General features: G+C 41.1%; 1 long non-coding RNA gene across 1 annotated transcript in view; it reads right to left on the bottom strand.

The window, feature by feature from the left end:
* The window catches only part of LOC110566463 (uncharacterized), a 42,360-nt gene that overhangs the window by 16,039 nt on the left and 2,659 nt on the right, over nt 1–23,662 (bottom strand). Inside the window, exons 3-7 of the long non-coding RNA XR_009592846.1 lie at nt 16,936–19,132; nt 16,527–16,606; nt 16,272–16,433; nt 4,534–6,826; nt 3,518–3,566 (exon numbers count right to left, since the gene is read on the bottom strand). This is a non-coding gene — a long non-coding RNA (uncharacterized LOC110566463). The remainder of the gene's footprint in view (nt 1–3,517; nt 3,567–4,533; nt 6,827–16,271; nt 16,434–16,526; nt 16,607–16,935; nt 19,133–23,662) is intronic.

Raw genomic sequence — 23,662 nt, 5'->3', positions numbered from 1 at the left:
TCTGCAGTGTGCTATTTGAAAACAGTGAAAAGAGCTGAACTTCATCTTCAGTGAGTTTCACAGCTATTACATGTACAGATTAATTTATTTACTTATTTTCTGTGGGTTCATGCAATAGCATCGTGTATGAAGGTCAGAGAAAAAACTCGTGGATGTCGATTCTCTCCTTCTCTTGGGTAGGTCCTAAGGCATGAACTCAGGTCCTTAGACTTGAAGGCAAATGCTTTTAGCAAGAGTCCTCCTGCTAGTCCATTCTTAGAAGCTAGGAAAAACACATACATAGCACTTATGGAAGAATTGGATATGTGTTATAATTCTGAAATGTCCTTTAAAATCCTGGGTAAGAATGACAAGTGGGTCAGATTACAAACACTTTCTCAGTTCTCTACTGCTGCAGAGCCAACCACCACAAGACTGCTGACTTAAAGTAACAGCCATTGCCAACTGCACAGTCTCTGTAAATCAGAAGTTCAGGCACAGGGACCAGGGGGGGTAACATCAGCAATAAAGTGCTTGCCTGGCGAGCGCAGGATGAGAGTTTGATCCACAAAACGTGTGGGGGCGGAGAATATAGGTATGGTGGCACACACTTCTTTTTTTTTTTAATTTTTATACAATATATTTTCATCATGTTTTCCCTTTCCAACTTCTCTTTTCCTCCTTCTCTTTCTCCCTCTCCATTTAAAAAAGGAGAAAAAAAAAAAAGAAAGCAGAAGTATCCCACAATCACAAAAAATCAAAACAGACAAGAGACAAATAAGACAAAAAATAAAATTGCCAAAACCAAAGTCCACAAAAATACTACTGAGTTCATTTTGTGTTGGTCAACAACTCCTGGGCATGGGCTCTGCCCTGGACTGTGGTTGATACACTCAGTGACACTGTATTGGGGAAAACCAAGGCTGCCTTTGCCAGCCACTGGGAATCAACTACAGATAGCTTCTTGGTTAGGGGTGGAACCTCGAATCCACTTCCCCCTCTCAGATTATAATTCACACTTGTGATTGCATTTTCAGGGAAGCAGAGACGGGCAGATCTCTGGGATTCTGAATACCCAGCTTAACTTATTTGGCTAGTTCCGGACCAGTCCCGAAAGAGAAGATAAAGTCATGAAGTCCTACCCGTTCCTGAAGAGCTTTTTTTCAGTTAGTGGTTGCAGGGCAGGGGAGTAAATAAACACTGGTAAATTGCCCATGCTCTAGGAAATATACCCCCCCACACCCTCTCATGATAAACTCAGTAACACACACACACAAGCATAACATAGCATACGTAGGTTCCTCATCTCTGGCTTCTCTCCGTTCTTAAAGACTGTCCTTTGGTTCTAGAAGCCACTCTCTCGACTTTGCTAGTGGCCTTTGTCTACAAATAATAATAATAACAGAAGCAACAAAATCAGTGGTAAATTAAACTCCCTATTTCTAGCAGCTGGAGTTTTTAAAGGACTCTTCTGCCAGATAAACTTTATGTGGACAGCAGAGCTGGAAAGGTGGACCTACCCAAGCCCCTAGAAGCCCAGAAGATTGTAAGCTAGTAAGCATGGTTCCTGCCTCCAGGTTCTTGCCTTGGGTTCCCGCCCCGACTTCCTTAATGACGGATTGTGACCGGGAAGTATATGCTGGAATCAACTCTTTCTTCCCTCACAATGCTTTCTATCAGAGTGGTTCATCCCAGCAAGAGAATGAAGCCAGATAAATTCCAAAGCAGTCCACTTCATGTCACACAGAGCAGTAAAATTTTTTTTCATGTATTTAATATCTAGGGCTGTTAAGTGAGCCTGCTCACAAGTGAAAGTCCATGGGCTAGAGCTCTGCTATTCTTGAGCCAGTTTTAGGCCCTCATCAGTATATCCACATGCCACTAGGCCATTTCCAATACAGACACAATACTTTGGAAACTCTTCTGGACTTAGTACAGACTGCTTATTCAGCAAGTGAGTATCATGAGCTGTTCGGCCAATAACTATTGTACGAATGCTCATTCCACACCCGTCACTGAACCTGGATGTTAGGAAGAAAGGTGAGCAAAACACCATTATCCCCGGAAAAAAAAAAAAACTTACAGTCCAGATCTCTAAGGTTCTCTGGCTAGCCAGTCTAGCACGCTTGTCTAGTTCAAGGTCACATCATTCTCTCCCATTAAGGATAAAGAATCACTGCCCAACACAGATCCCCAACTTGGGAAAATCTGATTTATCATGTTTATTTGACTTACTGGTTGGAGAAATGGTAAGGCCGCTAGGTACAAACGGGGGGGGGGAGGAAGCTAGCATTAACAGTTTTTACTCTGTGGGAAGAAGGACAGCAGTGTAAAGGCTCAGGCTACACACCTGCCAGCCAGCCTTGTTTGGTTAACTGAAAGCGTGTGATTAAAATCCCACTGTAGGGCCCCACTTTCAATTGCCCCACATAACCCATATGACTATATTGTGTTTCCCTTTTCCTCCCTAGTAATTACCATTGTGTTTAGTAATCAAAAGCCCTGATTTACGCAAGCCACTTTCAAGTCAATCACTCTAGCACTTAAAAACAATAGCTTTGAATGGAGTTATTTCCTGGGAGAATGTTAAATGTTTCCGAGTTCAGATAGCCAAGGAAAGGCGGTTCCCTGCATGTAAGGAAGGAGAATGAAATGCTTTCTGGCAGCTGCTCCAAGATAAAGTGTTCAGGCAAGTCCTGTAGTGGGTTGGGAGTGAATGGGAGTAACTTGTTTCCTGCCTAAAACTGTACGGTTGGATACATTCAGCTTCCTTATACAGCATGCCTTTAACTACTGATATAAATCCTGATAGGGCCCCTCAAGGGGTCAGAGATAACCTTTAGCCATTCTGTCTGCGAACAATAGCAGGGCTGCAAAGGAAAGGTAGCTGGTGCAGATGACTTCAAGGAGACTTTGCTGTGTCTGATGCTAAGTTTCACACTGCTCAGCTAGCTACTCGGTGGTCTAGTTCCGAATCTCTGGCCTTTGATTTCCCTTGGAATCAAGAAAAGCTTTTTAGAACTTGACTGAGTCACTGAAACCCGACTTTACATACAAGTGTTTGCTAGTCCAGTCTAAAGTCTCAAGAATCAGACTACAGGCTGAACTTGAAGCTTGAAAAATGAAGAGATAGAATGAGGGCTAGACAGTGTGTGATTTCAGAAGGTAATTGAAAGGGAAGTGGGAACCTGCCCTTATTTAGGGAATATCATATATTAGGTGTTTTAACTTTCTATTGTGCATGTGAGGAAGGCAACTTTAAATACATACCAGTGTCTTCTGAAGACCGTCCCATATATGGGTGAGCAGGGTAGCATGACACTTCTTGCCTGTGGCTCTAGAGTAAGGAACCTACAAGTTGGCCTTTGGTACAGCACCCAGGAAAATACTCAAGTGAGAATCCAATAGGCCATTTGAAATCTAGACACTGGTTTAAACAGTGACGCGAGCAACGAAGAGTTCGGGTTTATAAAGAAAGCAACAAGGAGCCACAAGGGTGGCTGCAAGATCTTTCCACCTTTTCTCCCCCAAGACTCACCTCCTAGAATTCCAGCAAGGATCATCAGCACATCCTCATCCACGGGTACCTAGGAGAGAAATTCAGTAGGTGTTTGATCACGTGCACTTACATTCTAACAGGACTGTATCCTTTTCAGAAGGAACGATGAAGAGAGGTAATGAAAATATTTATCTCATGAAGAAAGCTAGTTTGCCATCAGGTCCACCTGACCTGGTATGGTTGAAATATCTTCTATTAAAAATCTTCTTAAAGATTTTTTTTGTTTTGTTTTGTTTTTTAATTTTCTTCAGGGGCTAATCCTTGAAAATAAATAAAATGGCAATCAGAGAAGCAAACCACTTGTTCTAGATAGCTGTTTGTCACTTGAAACAGAGCCATCTAGAAAGAGAGAACCCTGGTTGAGAACATAGTTTCATCAGATTGGCTTGTGTGACAATTCGATAGTCAATGATTGATGTGGGAGGGCCCTCCTTCCGCCCCTGGGAAGGTGGCCCTGGGTTGTGTAAGAAATCAGGTTGAGAAAGCCATGAAAAGCAAGATGGCAAGCAGCATGTCTCTGTTGCTCGACTTCAGGCCCTGCCTTGAGTTCTTGCCCTGACTTCCCTCAGCAATGGACTGTGATTTGGAATATGTAATCCAAATAAACCCTTTCCTCCCCAAGCTGCTTTTAGTTTCAGTGTTTATTACAGTGATATAAACCAAGCTAGGACATTAATGTAAGAAGAAGAGAGGTGTGAGAGAGTGTGCCTTTGACAGATGTGTTTTTGGAGATGATGCCTCTTGACTTCACCTAGACTCACAATGTTGCCTTTTATTCAAACAGGAACCACTTAGGAAGCTCATCCCATCTTTAATCCATTCCAGAGAAATACTATTTTTATGAGTAGGTATGTTTGTAACTACACTTTTTGAAGAAATATAGTTAACTCAGTTTAAAAACCTTCGTCACTTCTCCCCTGTGTAATCTGTGATACAAAGTTTGATAACAGAATTTCCAGGTCTACATTGAACAGTGATTCAAAATAGTACCCTACCTTTGAAAAGAAGCTGACAACCTCTTCCCTTAGTCACGGAGATCTGTAGGGTCCAGTTGCCTTGATAATTCCATACATAATCTTCAGCATGATCTTTGTGGTACAGATTAAGGCAACCAGGGCTCACTCTGGCTAATGACATAGCCAAGGTTATCTAGGTGGGACTTTCTTCCTCCTCCTCCTTCTCTTACTCCTTCTTCTTTGGTGTGCTTCTTCACGGTATATGGGAAAGTATATATGGGAAACTTCATGGTAAAACCAACTGGGTAAACTCCAGGCAGTAATGACAGTTACAGCTCAGAATTGCTGCAGACAGGTCAAACTGAGTCCTTACAGAATCTTTGAAGGACTTCTTCCCCTTACTTACTAAAAAACCTCATATAGCCAAAACTAGCTTCAAATGTATGTAGCTAAGGCTAGCCTTGAACTCTGATCTCACATCTCTACCTTCCAAGTGCTGGAATTACAGGCATAGCCACCATGCTTGGCTTATGAAGAACTCTTAATATCTGCAATTTTCAGTTACTGTTTTTGCTATTACAAAATTAAAGCATCATGTACAGAGAAAATAATTCTCACCATGCTGTTAAATTCTGCTATAAATATGACTGGTACATCAAAATGTAATAATTAGTTAAAATAAGATAGTTCATTAAACATCTTTTATTAGACAGAACAAGTCAACATGACCTCCATTTGGGGGTATTTGCATGAAAGTGTCTGGAAAGTTCTACAGCAGGGCTAATTTGGGCTGAGAAACTCTTTGTTATAGGGGTCTCTCTGTGCAGAATAGACTATTTAGTGATATCTGAGGTTTCTATCTCTATTAGAAGCCATTAGATATCTCCTTCTGAGACATAACAATTAAAAAAATAATGTCTCCAAGCCAGGTGTGATGCCACATACCGTAGGGCCAGCCACTGAGGAAGCCAATGCAGGGCGACTGCAGGAGCCCATTTGTCTAACAGCAGCTTGGGTTCCAGACCTAGGCTGGAACCCTAGGTTGGGTTCCAACCTAGGGTTGCAACCTAGGCTGCATAGTGAGACTCTGATCTCAAAAAACAAAACAAAAAAACAAAACAACAACAAAAAAAAAAACAAAAGACAAAGTCTCCAGACATTGCCAATGTTCCCTGGGGGACAGCTGGGGTCCCCAGCTGAGAACAGTCTCTCTGTCTTAATACACATACAGTGGTTAAATCCATGTGGGATTTCACCAAAAATAATTAAAACTGTTTCTATTTCTAGTTGGTCTATGATCAATATTTATGCATATATCTTAATGTATTTTATATAATAAAAATGAAAATTATTAAAATGCCCACAACCATACTATTAATATAAATTATAGCCACTTTTTTAAAAAAAAATAAAAGCTTTTTAAAAACAACTATAGATAAACCGTTTATGGTTAATGTAATGTGAGGAACCAAAGAGGGAAAAAGATATAGACAATCCTAATATAATTTTGCTTAAATTCATCCAGAAGATGTGGGGGTGGAAATGTGTGGGCCAGAAAGATTATGATTCATGACCCAATGGACCCAGCCACAATGATCTACTCTCTGTTTAATGTTCTCTTTATGTTTATCATATGGGCAGGCTTGTGCTCTGGGATGTACAAAAGTCTTTCCTTGTCGTCCAGATTTCCTTGGAGCTGAACACAATCCAGGTCATCAGTTCTTTCTCCGGTTGCTAGCTGGGAAGACAGATTCTCTTTATCCACCCTCATTCCAAGGGCAAGATATGACCCTTGGCTTCATTTGCTTCTCAGGGGTAGAATTTTCTGTCTTTGGTTAAACATGTTTATTTTATTTTATGTGTATGGGTGTTTTGCTTGTCTGTGTGTCTGTGTGACACATGTGTACCTGGTGCCTGTGATAGACAGAAGAGGGCATCTGATACCCTGAAACTGGAGTTACAGATGGTTGTGAACTGCCATGTGGGTGCTGGGAATTGAACCTGGGTCCTCTGAAATAACAGCCAGTATTCTTTACCTTTGAGCTCTCTCTTCAGCCACAGTGGTAGCATTTTTGCTGCATCAGTTGTTTGAGCTGTGAGTACAGATTTAGTGATAAATGCTTTTACGAGTAAAAGAAATCTAATGTGGAAACAGTATGTAAAAGCCTGGACTTGAGTGAGACGGGGAGTGCATTCTACCGATTTTGATGTCCTTTCAAAGATCAGTTAGGTCTCTATTCATAGAAGTTGGCTGGCTATTGTCAACCAGAATTACTATAGTGGAAAGAACCTAAATGGTCACTGACAACATCTGTAAGAGTTCCTGAAGGACCTGAAGAAAAAAAAAAAAAAGCACACCAGTTTACCAGACAGTTCATTCTGTGGATCCACTCTGAATTAGTTCTTCAAAGCCCCATGCCCTTAGCACTTTAATATCTGTGCTCGGCCTTATCTGTGTCATGGGTTGAAAGTCCCTGCAGCTATTAAGCCAAATCCAAGTTTTCTTTCTCCCTCCCCCTCCCTTTTAGCTAAATGAAGAATAGTTCTTCAGTCTATTTTTAATTTTAAACCAAAGGGTCCAACTTCTATCTTTGTTTAGCATAAATAACTGGTGGGAAATGTACCCAGTTTGTTAATTGCTTACATTCCCAGGGAGATGGGGCATAAAATGGCTGGCATGTCTTTTTTTTTAATATAATAGAAGAAGCTCCAGACTTAGGTTCTGTATTAGTGTGAATGTAACACTATAACAAAATAACAAAATACCTTAGACTAAATACATTGTAAACAACAAAGGTTATTGTGTATAGTTTCAGAGGTGGAAAGTTCAAGATCAAGATGCCAAGAGACTGGGTAGCTAGTCCTTCTCAAAGATGGTACCTTTTAGCAATGTCCTCCTGTGGAAGGAATGAGCAAGCTTCCTTGAGTTCTTTGTTTTGTTTTTGTTTGTTTGTTTGTTTGTTTAGTCATGTTATTTTTTTTCAGAAAAACATTAATCTCATTTGTGAGGATGGCTCTCTTGTGACCTAATAACTTCCAGAAGTCCATTAATCTTGGGGATTGGGATTTGAATATGTAAGCACTGGAAGCTCACAACTGTTGACTTTAATGAGGCCACAGTATTAGTTGAAAGTCCCTATCCCTGAGGACCAAGTGTGGCTGTGAAGTGTCAGGGTTCTTGACCAATGCTATTCATCATCTCACTTAAGTCCAGGCCTTTACATACTGCTTCCACATTAGATTTCTTTTACTCGTAAAAGCATTTATCACTAAATCTGTACTCACAGCTCAAACAACTGATGCAGCAAAAATGCCACCACTGTGGCTGAAGAGATGGCTCAAAGGTTAAGAATACTGGCTGTTATTTCAGAGGACCCAGGTTCAATTCCCAACACCCACATGGCAGTTCACAACCATCTGTAACTCCAGTTTCAGGGTATCAGATGCCCTCTTCTGTCTATCACAGGCACCAGGTACACATGTGTTAACACAGACACACAGACAAGCAAAACACCCATACACATAAAATAAACATGTTTAACCAAAGACAGAAAATTCTACCCCTGAGAAGCAAATGAAGCCAAGGGTCATATCTTGCCTTTGGAATGAGGGTGGATAAAGAGAAGAAAAGGGAAGATAGGAAGGCAGAGACAAACACCTGCTGGAGGAGACATCTTTTCAAGGATACCACTGCCCTTGGGCTTTTCAGAGTATGGCTTTTCCACACCCAGCAGGCACACAGAAGCATTCTTCACACAAGTCCAAGCCTTGTTCTAAATTTCCAGGTAGGCTGGAGGAACAGAACTCAACCTACTGGGAAAGAGTATGGGATATTTTAAGTTCCTTTCATCTTTGGGATACAAAGGAGCATATCCAAATGATGGATGGGCATGGTGGCTCACCAGGAATTACAGGCCTTGAAAGGCAGGCAGGTAGTCCTTAAAACAAGATGGCTAGCTAGACTAGGGAGACTCTCCCTCAAAGAATAAAATAGAGAGTGATACAGGAAGATTCTTCACACCAACCACAAGCCTACACACACACACACACACACACACACACACACTCACTCACTCACTCACTCACATACATATGCATACCGCACATGTACACAGGAGAGAAAGGAAAAATATTTAAGATTTCAACTAAATGAAGTGTAGACAGAACTCCAAAACCATAGCACATAAAAAAAAGTATGAAAAAAAAATTAGAGCTCACCAAAACAGCATTTCAAAAGGCACCATTAAAAAAAAAATGAAAGGACTTGCAATAGACTGAGATGAAACATTTGCAAAACACCTCGCAAAAAGACTTGCATCAAGAATTTACAGCGAACACTTGAAAGGCAATGATAATGAAGCAACCCAACTGTGAAACGGATAAAAGACACAAAGAGTCATTTCGCTAAAAAAGGCGCTCAACACTTTCTGTCATTGTGGGAATTCAAGTTACACTTGAAGGGATAAGAGCTCACGCTCGCTGAAAGGGCTGTAATGAGGTAAGACAGAACAGGAACTGCTGCGGAGGGGCTGGAAAGCTTGGAGCATGCGCGCTACTGCTGCAAAGGTGATGAGGTCCAGCCTCGGTGGATGGAGCTCTTCAGCTCTTCAAAGAGTTTTCAAGGCATCAGAAGCTCTATCCAGAGCAGCAAAGTGGTGGAAATAACTCAAACCCATCAAGTCCGAAGTGTGGCATATGGAAAGCTGCACAGAGAGCAGTGAAACAAAATACGGAGTTGGACTAAAAATCATTACGCTAAATGAAAGAAACAAAACTGGTGTGACTGTGCTATTGTTTCATTTATATGAATTGTCCTGGAATGAAAGGCAGATCTAGAGCGGCCAAAAGTAAACTCAGGGATTCTCAGGGAGATATGTGTGTGTGTGGATGTATGTGTGCATATATGCATATGTATGAGCTAAGCTAAAAATGAAAAATGTCTAATACAATTATAGCACTCACATTAATTAATAAATTTATTAAAATTCACTCAATGTTTAAATCTGAAAAGATATAATTCTGTAGTATGCCTTTAAGAGGTGGAGCCTAGAAATGTAAGTCATAGCCCAATGAAGAGTGTATTATGAGACTCCAGTCTCTAAGTCTTCCTACTTCCTGGCCTAAATTTTGAATGCTTTCTCTGGCTTGTGCTTCTGACATGACGTTCTGCCCTTATGAGAGGCCCAAATCTATGTAGTGTTTCAGGTTGGATTTGAACCTTGAGAAGTTATGAGCCAAGCTTAAACTCCCTTTTCACTTCATAAGTGCCCTGTGCCACATATTTTATTATCGAGGCTGAAAACTGATCGATAAATCCCCAGACGCTCAACACACAATAGTGGGATGAGACAAAATGATAAAAAAAAAAGTATGAGTGTCCTAGGAATGCCTGCTACACAGCAATCCAGAGAGCAATTGCTAACCATCCCTGTTGGTTCCTTGATTAGACTCCAGGCCTTGGAGTGGGACTCCGTGGCTTCTGTCTCTGTCCTTAGGGCTTTTGGTTCTGGCCTTCTTTACCCTTGCACATTTCCAACTGACTACTTTTCTTTTTTTTTTTTTAAGAAAATAAGATTTTAATGACAATCTGAAGCATCCTGACACAGGGAATGTGTGAGTTTGCAATGCCCATCAAATTACCAACACAATTCTTTACAGACCTGGAAAGAAAAATTCTCAACTTCATATGGAATAACAAGAAACCCAGAATTGCTAAAACAATCCTCTACAATAAAAGATCTTCTGGAGGTATCTCCATCCCTGATCTTAAGCTGTACTATAGAGCAACAGTTTTAAAAACTGCATGGTACTGGCATAGAAACAGAATGGTGGATCAATGGAACCGAACAGAGGACCCAGAAATAAACCCACACACTTACGGACACCTGATCTTTGACAAAGACGCCAAAACCATTCAATGGAAAAAAGATAGCATCTTCAACAAATGGTGCTGGTCCAACTGGATATCTACATGTAGAAAAATGAAAATAGATCCATACTTATCACCCTGCACAAAACTGAAGTCCAAGTGGATCAAAGACCTCAACATAAAACCAGACACATTAAATCGGCTTGAAAAAAAAAAGTGGGAAATACCCTAGAACTCATTGGTACAGGAGAAAACTTCCTGAACAGAACACCAACAGCACAGGCTCTAAGAGCAACAATCAATAAATGGGACCTCATGAAACTGAAAAGCTTCTGCACAGCAAAGGACACTGTCATCAAAACAAAGCGACCGCCTACAGATTGGGAAAGAATCTTCACCAACCCTTTATCTGACAGAGGACTCATATCCAGTATATATAAAGAACTAAAGAAGCTGAAAAGCAGCAAACCAAGTAATCCACTTAAAAAATGGGGAACAGAGCTAAACAGAGAATTCTCTGTAGAGGAATATCGAATGGCAGAGAAACACTTAAAGAAATGCTCAACCTCACTAGCAATTAGGGAAATGCAAATCAAAACAACCCTGAGATTTCACCTTACACCCATGAGAATGGCCAAGATCAAAAACTCAACTGACTTCTTAACTCATGTTCTGCTCATAAGACTTTGCAAGTCCCAATGATTTATTTTACCATTTTTGCCTTACCTATTATTCTTTCAAATCGACAGTGTTTGTAAAAAAATCCTTTCAAAGGCTTTTGAGGTCTTATACAGGTTTTATTGGAGTTTGTTTCTTAGGACAAAAGCCATATTCTCAATTATGTATGCTATCAGTCCTGCTCTATCCCTAGAAAACCACCCCAGAAAACCCATTGTTAGATACAACTGCTATTGGATCGTACTGAGATTATACAGAATTTTCTGGGCCTTTTCTCAGCTTTGTCTGGGTGATGTTTCCCCAACAGCCCTAGATTTGATCTTTGTCAGAACTTATAGGTCGACTTATCACTGCTTGTCATCTGGAAAACTACTACTTTAAAAATCAGAAAGTTCTGCCACTTTTCACTTTCTTTTAGTTTAGCCTGTTTCAAATATACACACACACATACACACACACACATATTTTTTTTTCATCACTTTACCCGCTACAAATTTCAACATTGTCTTTTAAATTCCCCTTATCTCTCACTGGTCATCTTCCTGTGAAGACATTGAATTTTAAGGACGTAGCTTTCCCTAACACATCCATTAAGAATCCCCTGGCTCCCAGTCACTGCCTGATCCATGATCCCTCTCACATATTAGGTTTTTAGTTAGGCAGCATGCTATTTCCAAACACTAAAATTTGCATTAGTGATCTGTAACTGCATGACTCATTTGGGTTAAAACAAAATAATAAGCATTACTTCACTGTTATTGTGGCTTGTGCATTTGTGACTTTGTTTGGTGATTTGGATCAGGATCTCTCTGAAGGTTCAGGACCAGATGTCAGCAGAGATTAAAGACATCCAGAGGCTTGACTGAGCTGGAGAACCCACTTCCAAAGTCACTCATTCAGTGCAAGGCCTTGGAAAAAGTCCAGCTTTATTTATCTTACTTGACCAACGGAATGTGATTGACATGATGTTCTGGGCCTTGCAAGCCCAGGTCAAAAGAACTGTTGCAACTTCTCTCACAGTCTCTTGTGATTCTACTCTGAAACTCAGCTACCACACATACAGGGGGCTTGGGTACCTGTGGGAATCTCCACAGGTAAAAAGTAATGAAAGTGTCAGTCAATAGCCAGCACCAGCTTGCCATCCCCGGGTCTGAGTCATGTTGTAAGTGAATGCATCAGACCCATGCAGGTGCCAAGGGGATGCCATCTCCACTGCCCTCTTCTGAACTGAAGATATATGAGCTAAATAAATGATGTCCATTGGTTTAACCTCTTATTTTGGAGATGGTTTGTGTCAATAGATACCTGGGATATCTAAAAAGCCAGCATTTGACTGAAAAGGTTGTGAGAGAGATAGAGGTGGAACAGAAGATAGAAAACTTGAATGCATGAAAAACTCCTAGAACTGAACCTTTAGATTCAAATCAAAAGAAAAATAAAATACTGAGGCCTAATATATATATTTTTTAAATAGGCTGTTCAGAGAACATTATCCTAAGATGTATAAATACTACACACTAGAACATGTAAATACCACACTAGAACATGTAAATACTTCCAAATGGGAGCAAGGGCTGGTTGGAAAAGTCACACACAGAAATGTTAAAAAGCAAACCGCTCTTAGCAGCACAAGAAGCTAAAAGACAAGTAATGTCCAAGATCACTGGGAAAAAGAAAGAAAGAAAACAAAACAAAACAACAACAACAACAAAAAAAAAACACAACGTATTTCCAACTCAGAATTCCAATTCCATTTACATTACCTATCAAGTGTGGAGGGAATATACAGAGAGCTTTCCGTGCAGGGTCTCAAGTGCTTATCCTGCTAAAACAGAGTAACCACGGATAAAAAGTTGGATCCCGGAAAACTGGACCCAGTGTCTGTACATTTGAGATGGGAAGGAAGCTTCTATGAAGAAAGAGCAGGGAATTTCCTCATGCCTGGGAGCAACAGCCAGAGAGCCAGTGTGCAGAAGGAAGAATTGAGTGCCAGGAAGAGGCAATGAACACATGACCTGGCATCGTGGCAATACTGAAAGAAGTTTTGCCGTTCTGGCGGTGATTTATTTTGCAATTGGAGTTGAAACTGAGCAAAATGGGAGTAACAGCAAAGGCAACCTCAATTCTGTAGTGTTACAGAGGAAAGGAATGTGTGGTATTTCTTCTCAACTGTCAACTTTTACAAGATTTAGAACCACCCAGGCCTGTCTGTGAGAACACCTCCAGAGACTTCTAGCAGAAGTAAGCATATTCACCCTGACTATGGCAGCATCGTTTTGTGGACCAGGGTTACAGACGGAGCAGAAGAGAAATCCTATGGAACACCAGCATTCATCTTTGTTTTCTCCTGACTGAGGATACAGGAGCCTCGGGCTCCTGCCACCTTAGCTAAGATGGCTGCCTCCACCTTCCACAACACCAGAGACTATAGCCTCAGACTGTTAGCCAGAGTACAGCCCTCTTTCCTTATGACACCTTTGTGATGGCAATGAGAAAAATAAGTAACAAGTAGAAATGTAATATTCTACAGAACCCAATTAAGAAAATGTTTAAATGGTCATAGTATTTTAAGTGTAGACTATTCAACCCCAAACTGAAAATTGTGATATGATCACATGTGAGAACCTGGGGAAGAAAAAACATAAATGCCAGGGCAGAAGGCAGTTTTAGAGAATTTGTTTTGTCTTCTGTCAGGCTTATTATCTTAAATTTTAAAAGTCCAGAGGCTGGGCAAATGGCTCAGTAGAAACTATGGTTGCTGTGCAAGCAGCAGGGTCTGAGTTCTGATGCTCACTACTCACAGAGACAGATGGACCACTGGAGCTCAATGGCCAGCCAGTCTAGCTTAATCGGTGAAGACCAGGTTCAGTGAGAGACCTTGTTTAATGGATGGATGGATGGACTGACTGACTGACTGACTGATGGATGGACAGCCACACACACACACACATACATACCAACATACATAGGATAGAGGGGGCAATAGAGGAAGATAATGACCTCTGTTCTACACACACACACACACACACAGGCAGACACTTAGCACACCTGAGTCCAGTCCTTACAGGAAGGCATTTCATATCATAAAGGTGTTGATAGAAAGAGCAAATTGGAGCCCGTGAGATGGCTCAAGATGTGAAGGCCCTTGGCACAGGAGCTCAGCAACCTGAGTGTGATCCCCAGGCTCCAGATAAAGGTCAAAGGAAAGACCCAGTTCCACAAAGTTCTTCTCTGGCCTTTATATTCATGCTGAGGAACATGCCCTCCCCAAAGATAATAAATTAATTTTAAAAAGCCACAAATTTTAAGAAAGATGAGGACAATATGGAGAGTAGTGATGAGGCTCAGCTCCATGTATGATACAGTTCAAGGGGATGTTGAAGAGAAGTCTTTTAAACCAGTCCTGAAGAAAGGAAAGGAGGCTTTTACAAGGCAGGAAAGAGAAAGGCATTTCAAGTTCAACAAATGAAACTAGCAAGCAGAGGATTGAAGCCCCAAAATGTGAGGTTGCAGACAATGATCATAAATATTAAAGAAGCAGGAACAAGCAGAATTTGGTGCTTCCTTATGGTGGATCATGATTCTAAACTCTACATAGATTCTCGGTATATAGAGGCTTACAAAGAACTTGCTTTAGAAGGGGGTAAAATGCCTTGCATTTTGTTACCTTTCCATGGCATCGAATCAAAATAAAACCCGGATGTTTCTGACGGTCAGCATAGGGTACTGATAAAATATTGGCCAGTAGGGGACCTTGAGGCATTTGGCATCAAAGTTTTATACACATGTCACAGATGTTTCCACTCAGATTCACTTTACATGGGTGCTGTGTCTATACAGTGGGGTTGTGCATCCAACAAGAGAAAAATTGCTAGGTGCAACTAAGGCTTCCCTGCTCTGAACCAGGTTTCCCATGAGTCCCTGAGGACTAGCTGAGAAAGTTTAGGCAGGAGAAGCTGAGAAATTGTGATGATTGGAGATAGCCTTATAAAAACAAACAGACAGTTTGTCCCAGATCCTCTGGAGAAACAGTCCACTGTTTTGTTTGCCTGTTGACTAAAGCACCATAATATTTCTCCATCTTCCTACCGTATCAATTTCTGACAGCACAATTGAACAGAGGCAGGAGAGCATTGTCTACCAGACCAGCCAAGGAAATTGGGAACTTGGTTGGAGGCTGTAAATATCCTCTTGATCTTTCAATGTGTTTATTCTGAAGTGCTCTCTTACAGAGTTGAGAGGGTTCTGGGACACACTGGCACCAAGTTTTCAGTGGGAAAGATCAGTGGCTGAGATAAGGTTCGGGGGTCCGCCTTGAGACGCGCCCTGAAGAAAAGATCTGATTTTGTCGTTAGATCCCTCAAAAGGGTGGTGAATTGGACTGTAACAATGGAGTATTCAGAGGAGCGCTTGGAAGGCAGGAAAGGGATTTTTAAACACAAATGTCACAGAGGCCTAAGGGAGGAGAACACCGCTCCCTCTCCTAACAGAGATGCTTATTACCCACTGGTAAGAAGGCACTAGAATAGACTCCTACTTTTCACAGAACAGTGCAACTCAAGGGACAGCAAATTCTGCAGAAACACTGTCCGGGGAATAGGGGACAGCAAATTCTGCAGAAACACCATCCAGGGAATGTAGTTCTCAGTGTGGGTGGTCCTGGTTGAACTCCAGGGGATGAGCTAGTTTATAAGTGCCCTAACAGATTTCCTTATTCTAGATAGAGGCATTTGACCCTTAACAAAAACAAGGGGTGGGATGCAAAGGGAAAATAAAGGACTATCGCACTACAGGGGAAAGAATACAGACACAGACAAGCATTTGCGGGAAGGAGAGAGAGGGGGAATCCTGAGAGCAGTTCAGTAAGAGTTATCCCCGGCAAAAGAAAGGTTCACACAAGTGGGTGGTCTTCCAAACCAAGCAAGAGCTACTCTGCAACTAAACACACACACACACACACACACACACACACACACACACACACACACACACTGAAAGACGGGCTTCTCTGTGTGTCTGCAATTCTTCAATTTTAAATCTCTTGTTTGTATTTAGTATGGAGTGTTTTCTCTAAAGGATATCCTGTTTGAGATTAGTATTGGCTGGTTCCTCTTAACATCCTTAAAGAAACATCCAGGGAAACTAAATAAGCCCCCACCCCTCCAGGGATAGGCCAAGAGATCTGTCTGTAGGAGGTCGGAAGGAGTCTCAGCACAGAGGAGGACACAACCTCAGATTCCTGCTGTGACCTAACACCTGCAGCCTCTCAGATCTCATTGACTGACGAAATCCATCCAGGTGAGGTCTTGCAAGTGAGCAGATGCTTGGCCAGCTCCACCCACAGCTACTGGCGGCCTCTCCTCAAGCAAGTCTGTGGACCCGGTTCCCTTGCCTAAAAAAAATGAGGATAAATGTTCACAGGGTCATTTGGAGAATAAAATAAGCAAGTGCATATGAAAGATGCTCCATAGCTTATGAGGCTCACAGCAACTGTTACTATTCCGCAAGCTTCCCCCATCAGTCTGAAGACTGCGTCTTGGCCTCTCAGAATGAATGAAGGAGCAACTGAAAAAATAAAATAAAATAAAATAAAATGACTGAAAATGGTTTCACAAATGTAACTCAACTGAAGTCAATGCACTTTTTGTATGCTTAATAAATACCCAAGTAATAATATGATATTGTTCTGTCAGATCAGTATCAGTGTCAGATTCTTCAGACATGAGAGAGAGAGAAATACTAGATCCTTGCTAAAATGCACAAAACTAAGTATGTTATTTCTATGAGCATTTAAGAAAAGACATAGAAAGAAGCATTTTTAGACTTAGTGCCAGCTATTTCTGGCTACACACCCAGGATTCCAGGCTCTACACCCTCACACTCTGGGATCATACCACCACATGGAGAAGTCTGAGAAGTTCTGGATCACCAACAGGAGATCCATAGATGGATGCCAAGAGAGATGACACCATTGCCTCCAGACGGTGAGCTGGTTGTGGAAGAGGCTTCCAGCCGGGATGTGTGTGGTCCAGGGTGGGACAATGAAGGATCAGGAGTTCATGTGGAAGATCTGTGTCCAAGAAGACATTTTCAAACTTCACACCCAATGATACAGCTCCCATTCCCACCAGAACATGTGACCCCAGGTCAGGGATGTGTGGTGACTTGCCAAAGAGATTGAGCTAAAGACAGTGTTTCTGGGCCATTTGTAATGGGAAAATGGAGCAGATGTCCTTCAAATATCACTTTTCAAGCTGGACTTGGAAACTGAGTTAATAAACAAATATCTACCGGAGTTTCCACTTAGATATATATTTCACTGGCCATTTAGCATTTGAACAAAAACCACAAGGTTATCAGAAACACAAAATGATCAAACAAACTAGATCCTGAGTTCTAATTAACATCTAGTAGGTATACAAGGCATTTATTCTACGTTAATATACATTTTTTTTCTCACATTTTAAACATCTAAGGCAGTGACACGCTGTCACGAAATCTATGGTATATCGTACCGTAATAGAACATGCCTTTTCTTCTTTAGAACGACATTAAATAATGTCTTGTCATAAAAGGCTTTTTGGAGTTGAAACACTGTGTTGTAGTTCTAAGCATCAGTTTTCATATAAACATGAGATTTATATGTAATTTTAGTGAGCTTTAAAGAGCATAAACTACTGAAACTTCTCTCATTGTGAGGTCTGGCATTATCTGGGCCTTGGCTCTCACAGAATAAGCACCTAAGAAAGAAGTGTTGTTCTCAAGGTTCTGTGCACACTTTGGCTTGACAGCATATGCCGTCTGTACAATGGTGGCCTGTGGAGAATGGAGGCAACCACCTACTCTCTGGATTTAAACCCATTCTATAAGACAGAACTCATGCCTGCTACCTTTAACTAGGTCACAATAAAACAAAACAAATAAACAAAAAACAACAGCAAAAAGAAAACAAACAAACAAAACACCATGGCTATGACAAAGGTTCTAGGAGAGGACCTAATATTAAATAAACATTGTAATAAACTGCCCATTGTGTCTTACTTTATACCACAGATTGGTGCATTTGTCATACCTCACCAGAGAATCTTCTTTTTGCAATAGATTGTGAATAATAACAAAGACCTATATCTGTTCAATGGGCAGAGAATATGGCTGTGAGTACACAACTCAAAATGGGACCTCTATATCACTCCCCTCCTAAGGCCCCAGAGATCACTGAACAAGGAGTTGGTGAAAAGGTTCCTGCAGTGAAAAGGTTTTTGTTGTACATAACTGCAGAGCTGCACACAAGAACTCACAGTGACTAAGAATGCATGCACAAGACCAACACAAAATCAAGGCAGCAAAAACCCCAGCATGGGTCGGCAGGGGCCTCATGGAGTCCCAGCCCTAGCTGACGACCCATTGGCAATTGATGCTTACTAGGGGAGGGAGAGTCCATTTTCTTCCAGGATGTAGAGCCTGAGAAGGGACTTGTGCCTTAGTAAATGGATCTCTCCCCATGCACATACAGGTGGCAGGAAGCGGATTTGTTGTGGTGAGTGGTGGGAAGGAAAGGAGAGGAACAGAAGGAGAGGGGACCGGGGAGGGCATGTGTGGATTTGATCAAAATACACTACATTCATGCATAAAATTCTCAAATAATAAAAAACATTATTGTCAATTAAAAAAAAAAAGCTTATTGCAGGAGATTCTAGGCTGTGTCAGTCTGACAGCTAAAACTAACCAGCACATCTCCTAACCTCATTTTATAAACAGATCGGAGGAGGAGAAGGAGATTTCCTTAGTATGATTCTTCCGGTGAGTCTCTGTTAAAAAAAAATCACAACAAATGCTGTCAAAACACATTGTTGAATTGTGGCAGTTTTGAAACAAAGGCAACGCTTAGGCTGACAGTCTGAAAAAAAAAAGTGTTTCTCAGGAGCCCTTTGTTTTCCATGTTCACTAGGTCAGATTCATAAGCATCCTCGTGTGTTGTCCAGAGCACATAGCCGTCTCAACTGGGGGCGGGGAGGTGGGGTGGTGGCAGTTAGCTTTCTGATTTCCTGAAGTCAACAAGGGACAGCATCTTCTTCTCCATGAGTACAGGAACTGGGTTTCAAGAAAAAGAGCACCATTAAGAGAAGAGAATAGTTCACATCTGCAAACAGTCCTCTGTGCCAAACTTCTGGCTGGTTTGTTGCTGTGCACATATATACAAAGACAGATAAAATAAACCAAATAAAATAAATTATCAGAGGTTACCTTAGGATAAGGAAGAAGAAGCTGCAGACAGACAACTGCAAAGAAAGAGTATTGCAGTTCTGATTATCATCACACTTCACATGCAACACCCGTGCACTCAAAAATTCCCATTTTCCCACTGATTATATGCATAAGAACTTTGTGAAGAAGCACGGGTATCACACATGAGTGTGTATACACACACATACACTACACATCTTTTTCTTCAATGATTGTCAGGTATGTATCCTTGTTATATTATACTTCTTTAGAAGGATGGAATAATTCTTATCTCAGAGCCAAATCACTGGGGACCAGATGGGAGAGAGTAGGATAGTAAAGGCTCCGGCCATGTCCCTGAGAGCCTGACACCACTGTCTCCTCAACTTTAGAACACTGAGCCTGCTACAGTGGATGCTGTCTGGGAAAATTCTTCAGTTTTACTCCCTCTGGGTTGGTATGTGCATTTTCTACTAGAAAAAAAAAAATTGAAAAGCTTGTTATTTTTGAGAATCAAAAGGGGGAGGAGGTTGCCTTTTTCCATGAAGGCCCAACCAACAGCTGTGATTTTTAATGGCGGTAACTGACAGTAACAGCTTGGTGGCATCATATTTAATAGGAAGAGCCTAACTCTCCTCCTACCCTAGTTGCTATGTACAGAGATGCAAGGAGCCCACAACAAAGGCTGTGAGAACCATTGCTTAGGTTAGAAGGAAACAGAACCTGTCTCTAAGACAAAGGAAAAGACCTGACTTAGTTTTGTTCCACCCTGTTAGAATTTACAAGGTGAGCAGAGTGGAGTTTATGAAGGTGATCCTAAGAGGCAAAGAACTCATGAATTGTTTAGATAGCTCTCCAAGAAACTTCTAAAGTACTCATTTCACTTGGAACAACCTAATTAAAGAACACAGCTCTCCCGTGACGATGTTTATGCATAGTGAATGACTCTCTGGCATTTCAAAAATAGTATTATTTTCCATTTTATACCCTAAGGAGTTCTTTGACCCACCAGCCATTGGCCATTCCTAGGAGAAGATGGAAAATAAACTGCATCATTTAAGATGTGGAAGCCAATGATGGAGCAGGTTTCATTATCCTGGGAGTAAAATAATCCCTAATAAACTCCATGAGTTATTACGATTTTTTTTTTAAAAAAAAAGCATACATGTTTGGGTTTTTTTGTTTGTTTTGGTTTTTTGTTTATTTGCTTCTTGCTTCTCACCATATACACACCCCAAGAAGAGAAAATCCAGGACACGGGTGGCTGACGCATCAATGAAGATATAGCTGACCATGGCATTGCTAAGTCCATGTTAGAAGCCAAAGCTGCTGACTGATGTGGAAGTCAAGTACCGGAGGCAGGAGTCTGAAATGTCAAGTAGCTCAAAGATAAGATCCCAACCCCTGGGAGCTCTCTGTGCAAGAGAGGAGGCAGCAGACAACTGCTCTCTCACTCACGGATAAGCTTTGCTAGAGTTTGGTGGCATCAAGACACATCATTCATAGCTAATAATGCAATCCTAGAGTGTGTCACACTTTCCTTCAATGTCAAATCAGAATTTTGTGTCTTAGATCCTCCTGACATGGGCAAGCACAGCTCTTCCATCTGGCCTCCCAGCACAACCATTTCTAAGTGTCCCTGAGGCATGATGGGCTATTCTACAGCTCCATTAATTGAACGGAACTTTTAAGAAGAAAGATCAAACAACAAGAAAATCAGAGATCTGAATAAAACTGAGACAGCAAATAGACCTCAATAGACTATGGCTCATTAGACGCAATACTAGGGGAATACATATACACTTAAAGGCACATAGGCAATTTTACAGAACAAATAACATCTGGGACCTTAAAGCTAACCTTAAAAAATTTAAGGATAAAATAGTAACAAATATCTACACATGAGGAGCAAGAGATAAGAGAAATTTCACAAGGACGTGGATATTAAATAACACATTCTTGAACAAAGGGCCAAAAAAAAATTACAAAACATTTTTAAATGTATGACGAAGACAACGACAACCACCAAAGCCTAAGGAATACAGCAAAAGCTCTCAGGAAGGACATTTTGGTAGCAAACACCTTATTAGAAAAGATGCCCTGTCTGGGATGAATTATCTAACTTCATACCTGAAGAATTACAGAAACAAAAGGAACTCAAGACATCATGAGACAACAAATGTATGTGCCAATCATGATGCCTCGAAGAAATGGCTGCATTTCTGAAAACAGATCATTTATTAGGATTGGGGAGAAAATAAAAAAAAAAAGATACACGAATCTACATATAGCCTACTCCCAATGAAGGCAGCCTCAGAACTATAGCTTTCACTAGAGAATTCTAATATATTTTAAAAGGAAGCTGGATATCTGAAGAAAAAGAAATTTTAAGTCCTCAAATAAGGTCAGTACTGCCCTGGTATCAAAAATCAAAGATATCTTTATTTGTTTATTTTAATTATCCTACCAAATACTCTGTTTCATTATGGTATTTTTCAAAGAAATTAGGATTCACACCTCCTCCCTTCAAGGCTCAGGGAGTAACATGAAAGGAGCAGAGGAAAGATTATAAAAGCCAGCGGTTAAGGATCGAAATGATATCACCTGGCCATGCACGACTACTGCACCCTTGAATACCCAGCAGCTCTGGCTGCCTGCCTAAGACCTGTACAAGATCAAACCCACCAACATTCCGGCGTGAATCTCGGAGGAGTTCCCCAACACTTAAATGAGGAACTGTATTCTGCTCGTGGCTTCTCGTGGAGGGAGAGTCGGTTTCCAATAAGAGTGTGGCTTCTGATAGGTTACCCCTGTTTCGGGAGATGGCCCCACACCCGTGCATATGTGAGCAGCATATATTGGACTCCCTCAGCTATTATTTAAGGAGGACGTGAAGTCAGTAGAAATGTTAGGGAGTAGGTGTGATCTGAGAGGAGTTCATGGAAAGAGTGAGCTTGGATATATCAAACTACATTGTATGCATGTATGAAATTACCAGAGAATTACTATAAATATTATATTATTCAACACCCAGAGTCCACATATCAAAGAAAACATGATTTTTGTCCTTGTGAATCAGGATTACCTTGCTTATTTTAATATTTTATGCATATATCCAACTTTTCCTCTAAGTTTTATAATTCCATTTTTCTTTACAGCTGAGTAAATATATTTTCCTTATCCATTCATCTCTATATGTGCATCTAGATGAGTTTCATCTCCTTGCATTGCGAATACAGAGCAATAAACATAGGTGTGTAAAGACCTCTGTGGCAGGAGATGGAATCCTCGGAGTACTATAATGCCTAGGAGACATATTGCTGGGTCATATGGAAATCCTACTTTTGAATGTTTGAGAAACTTCCCACCTGTTTCCAAATTGTTGAACTAGTTTACATGCTTGTCAGCTGTGACTAATGATTCCTGGTTCATTTGTTTTCTTGAACAAGCCACTCTGAGCGCAAAAGAAAAAAGATGAGCTCTTACTTCACAGCACATGGAAATGTTAATTCAAAATAAGCTCAAAGCCCGAATGTGAGGCGTGAAACTATTCATCTCTTAGAAGACAGCAGAGCGGACGAGGTAATGATTTCCTAGACAGGAAAACAAAACCAAAATTAGAACGACAGGACACAGCTTCTAGTCAGCTAAGGAAGCCATCCACGGAGTCAAAGCCAACATGGAAGACAAAAGAAAACACCGGCAAAGCATAGTTTAGATCATGGATTGATGACCTCAAACTATCAACTAAGTCAGCAACAACGGCAGATCCATTATTTTATAGGTGGGTGTGGCCTGGGGAGATGACTCAAGTGGTAGCCCACTTGTCAGGCAAGAACCGGGACAGGACTTTCATCCCTAGTACACACATTTGGAAAAGGTGGGTGCTGCACATATGTTCGTATGTGCAGGAGGAAGCAGAGACAGGAAAATTCCTGGCCTGACCAGCAAGCTCCAGGTCCCGGTAAGAAACTGTCTCAAAAAACAAGTCGGAAGGCTCCCAAGAAACAGCAGCCAGGGTTGACCTCTGACCTCCACATGCATGCACACGCTCCTTCACATGTGCGCACTTTGGGAGAACTCGAAAGGTCACAGAGCTTCCGGTCCTCAGAGCTATGAATGTCGGAACAATGCTCTCCACACAGCAGGCACATTGCAGACCCTTATTAAAAACAATTCATAACCTCTACTAAGCACCCATAAGCATTACTCTTCTTGAATGTGAGAGTTAAATCCATCTGAACCTTAGTGTATTGATTTTCTATTCCTGGTACCCATTTAAGTAGCTTAGCAATGACTTCCTTGTTGGGGAAGTAACCCAACATTTCCCCTTGCCAGATGTGGTATTTGTGTGTGTGTGTGTGTTTGATCCTTTCCTTCTCTTCTTCCTATTGTCCC

This window comes from Meriones unguiculatus, chromosome 7 (genome assembly GCF_030254825.1).
Source record: "Meriones unguiculatus strain TT.TT164.6M chromosome 7, Bangor_MerUng_6.1, whole genome shotgun sequence".
Lineage (NCBI taxonomy): Eukaryota > Metazoa > Chordata > Mammalia > Rodentia > Muridae > Meriones > Meriones unguiculatus.
This window is presented reverse-complemented; position numbering and strand designations above follow the sequence as displayed.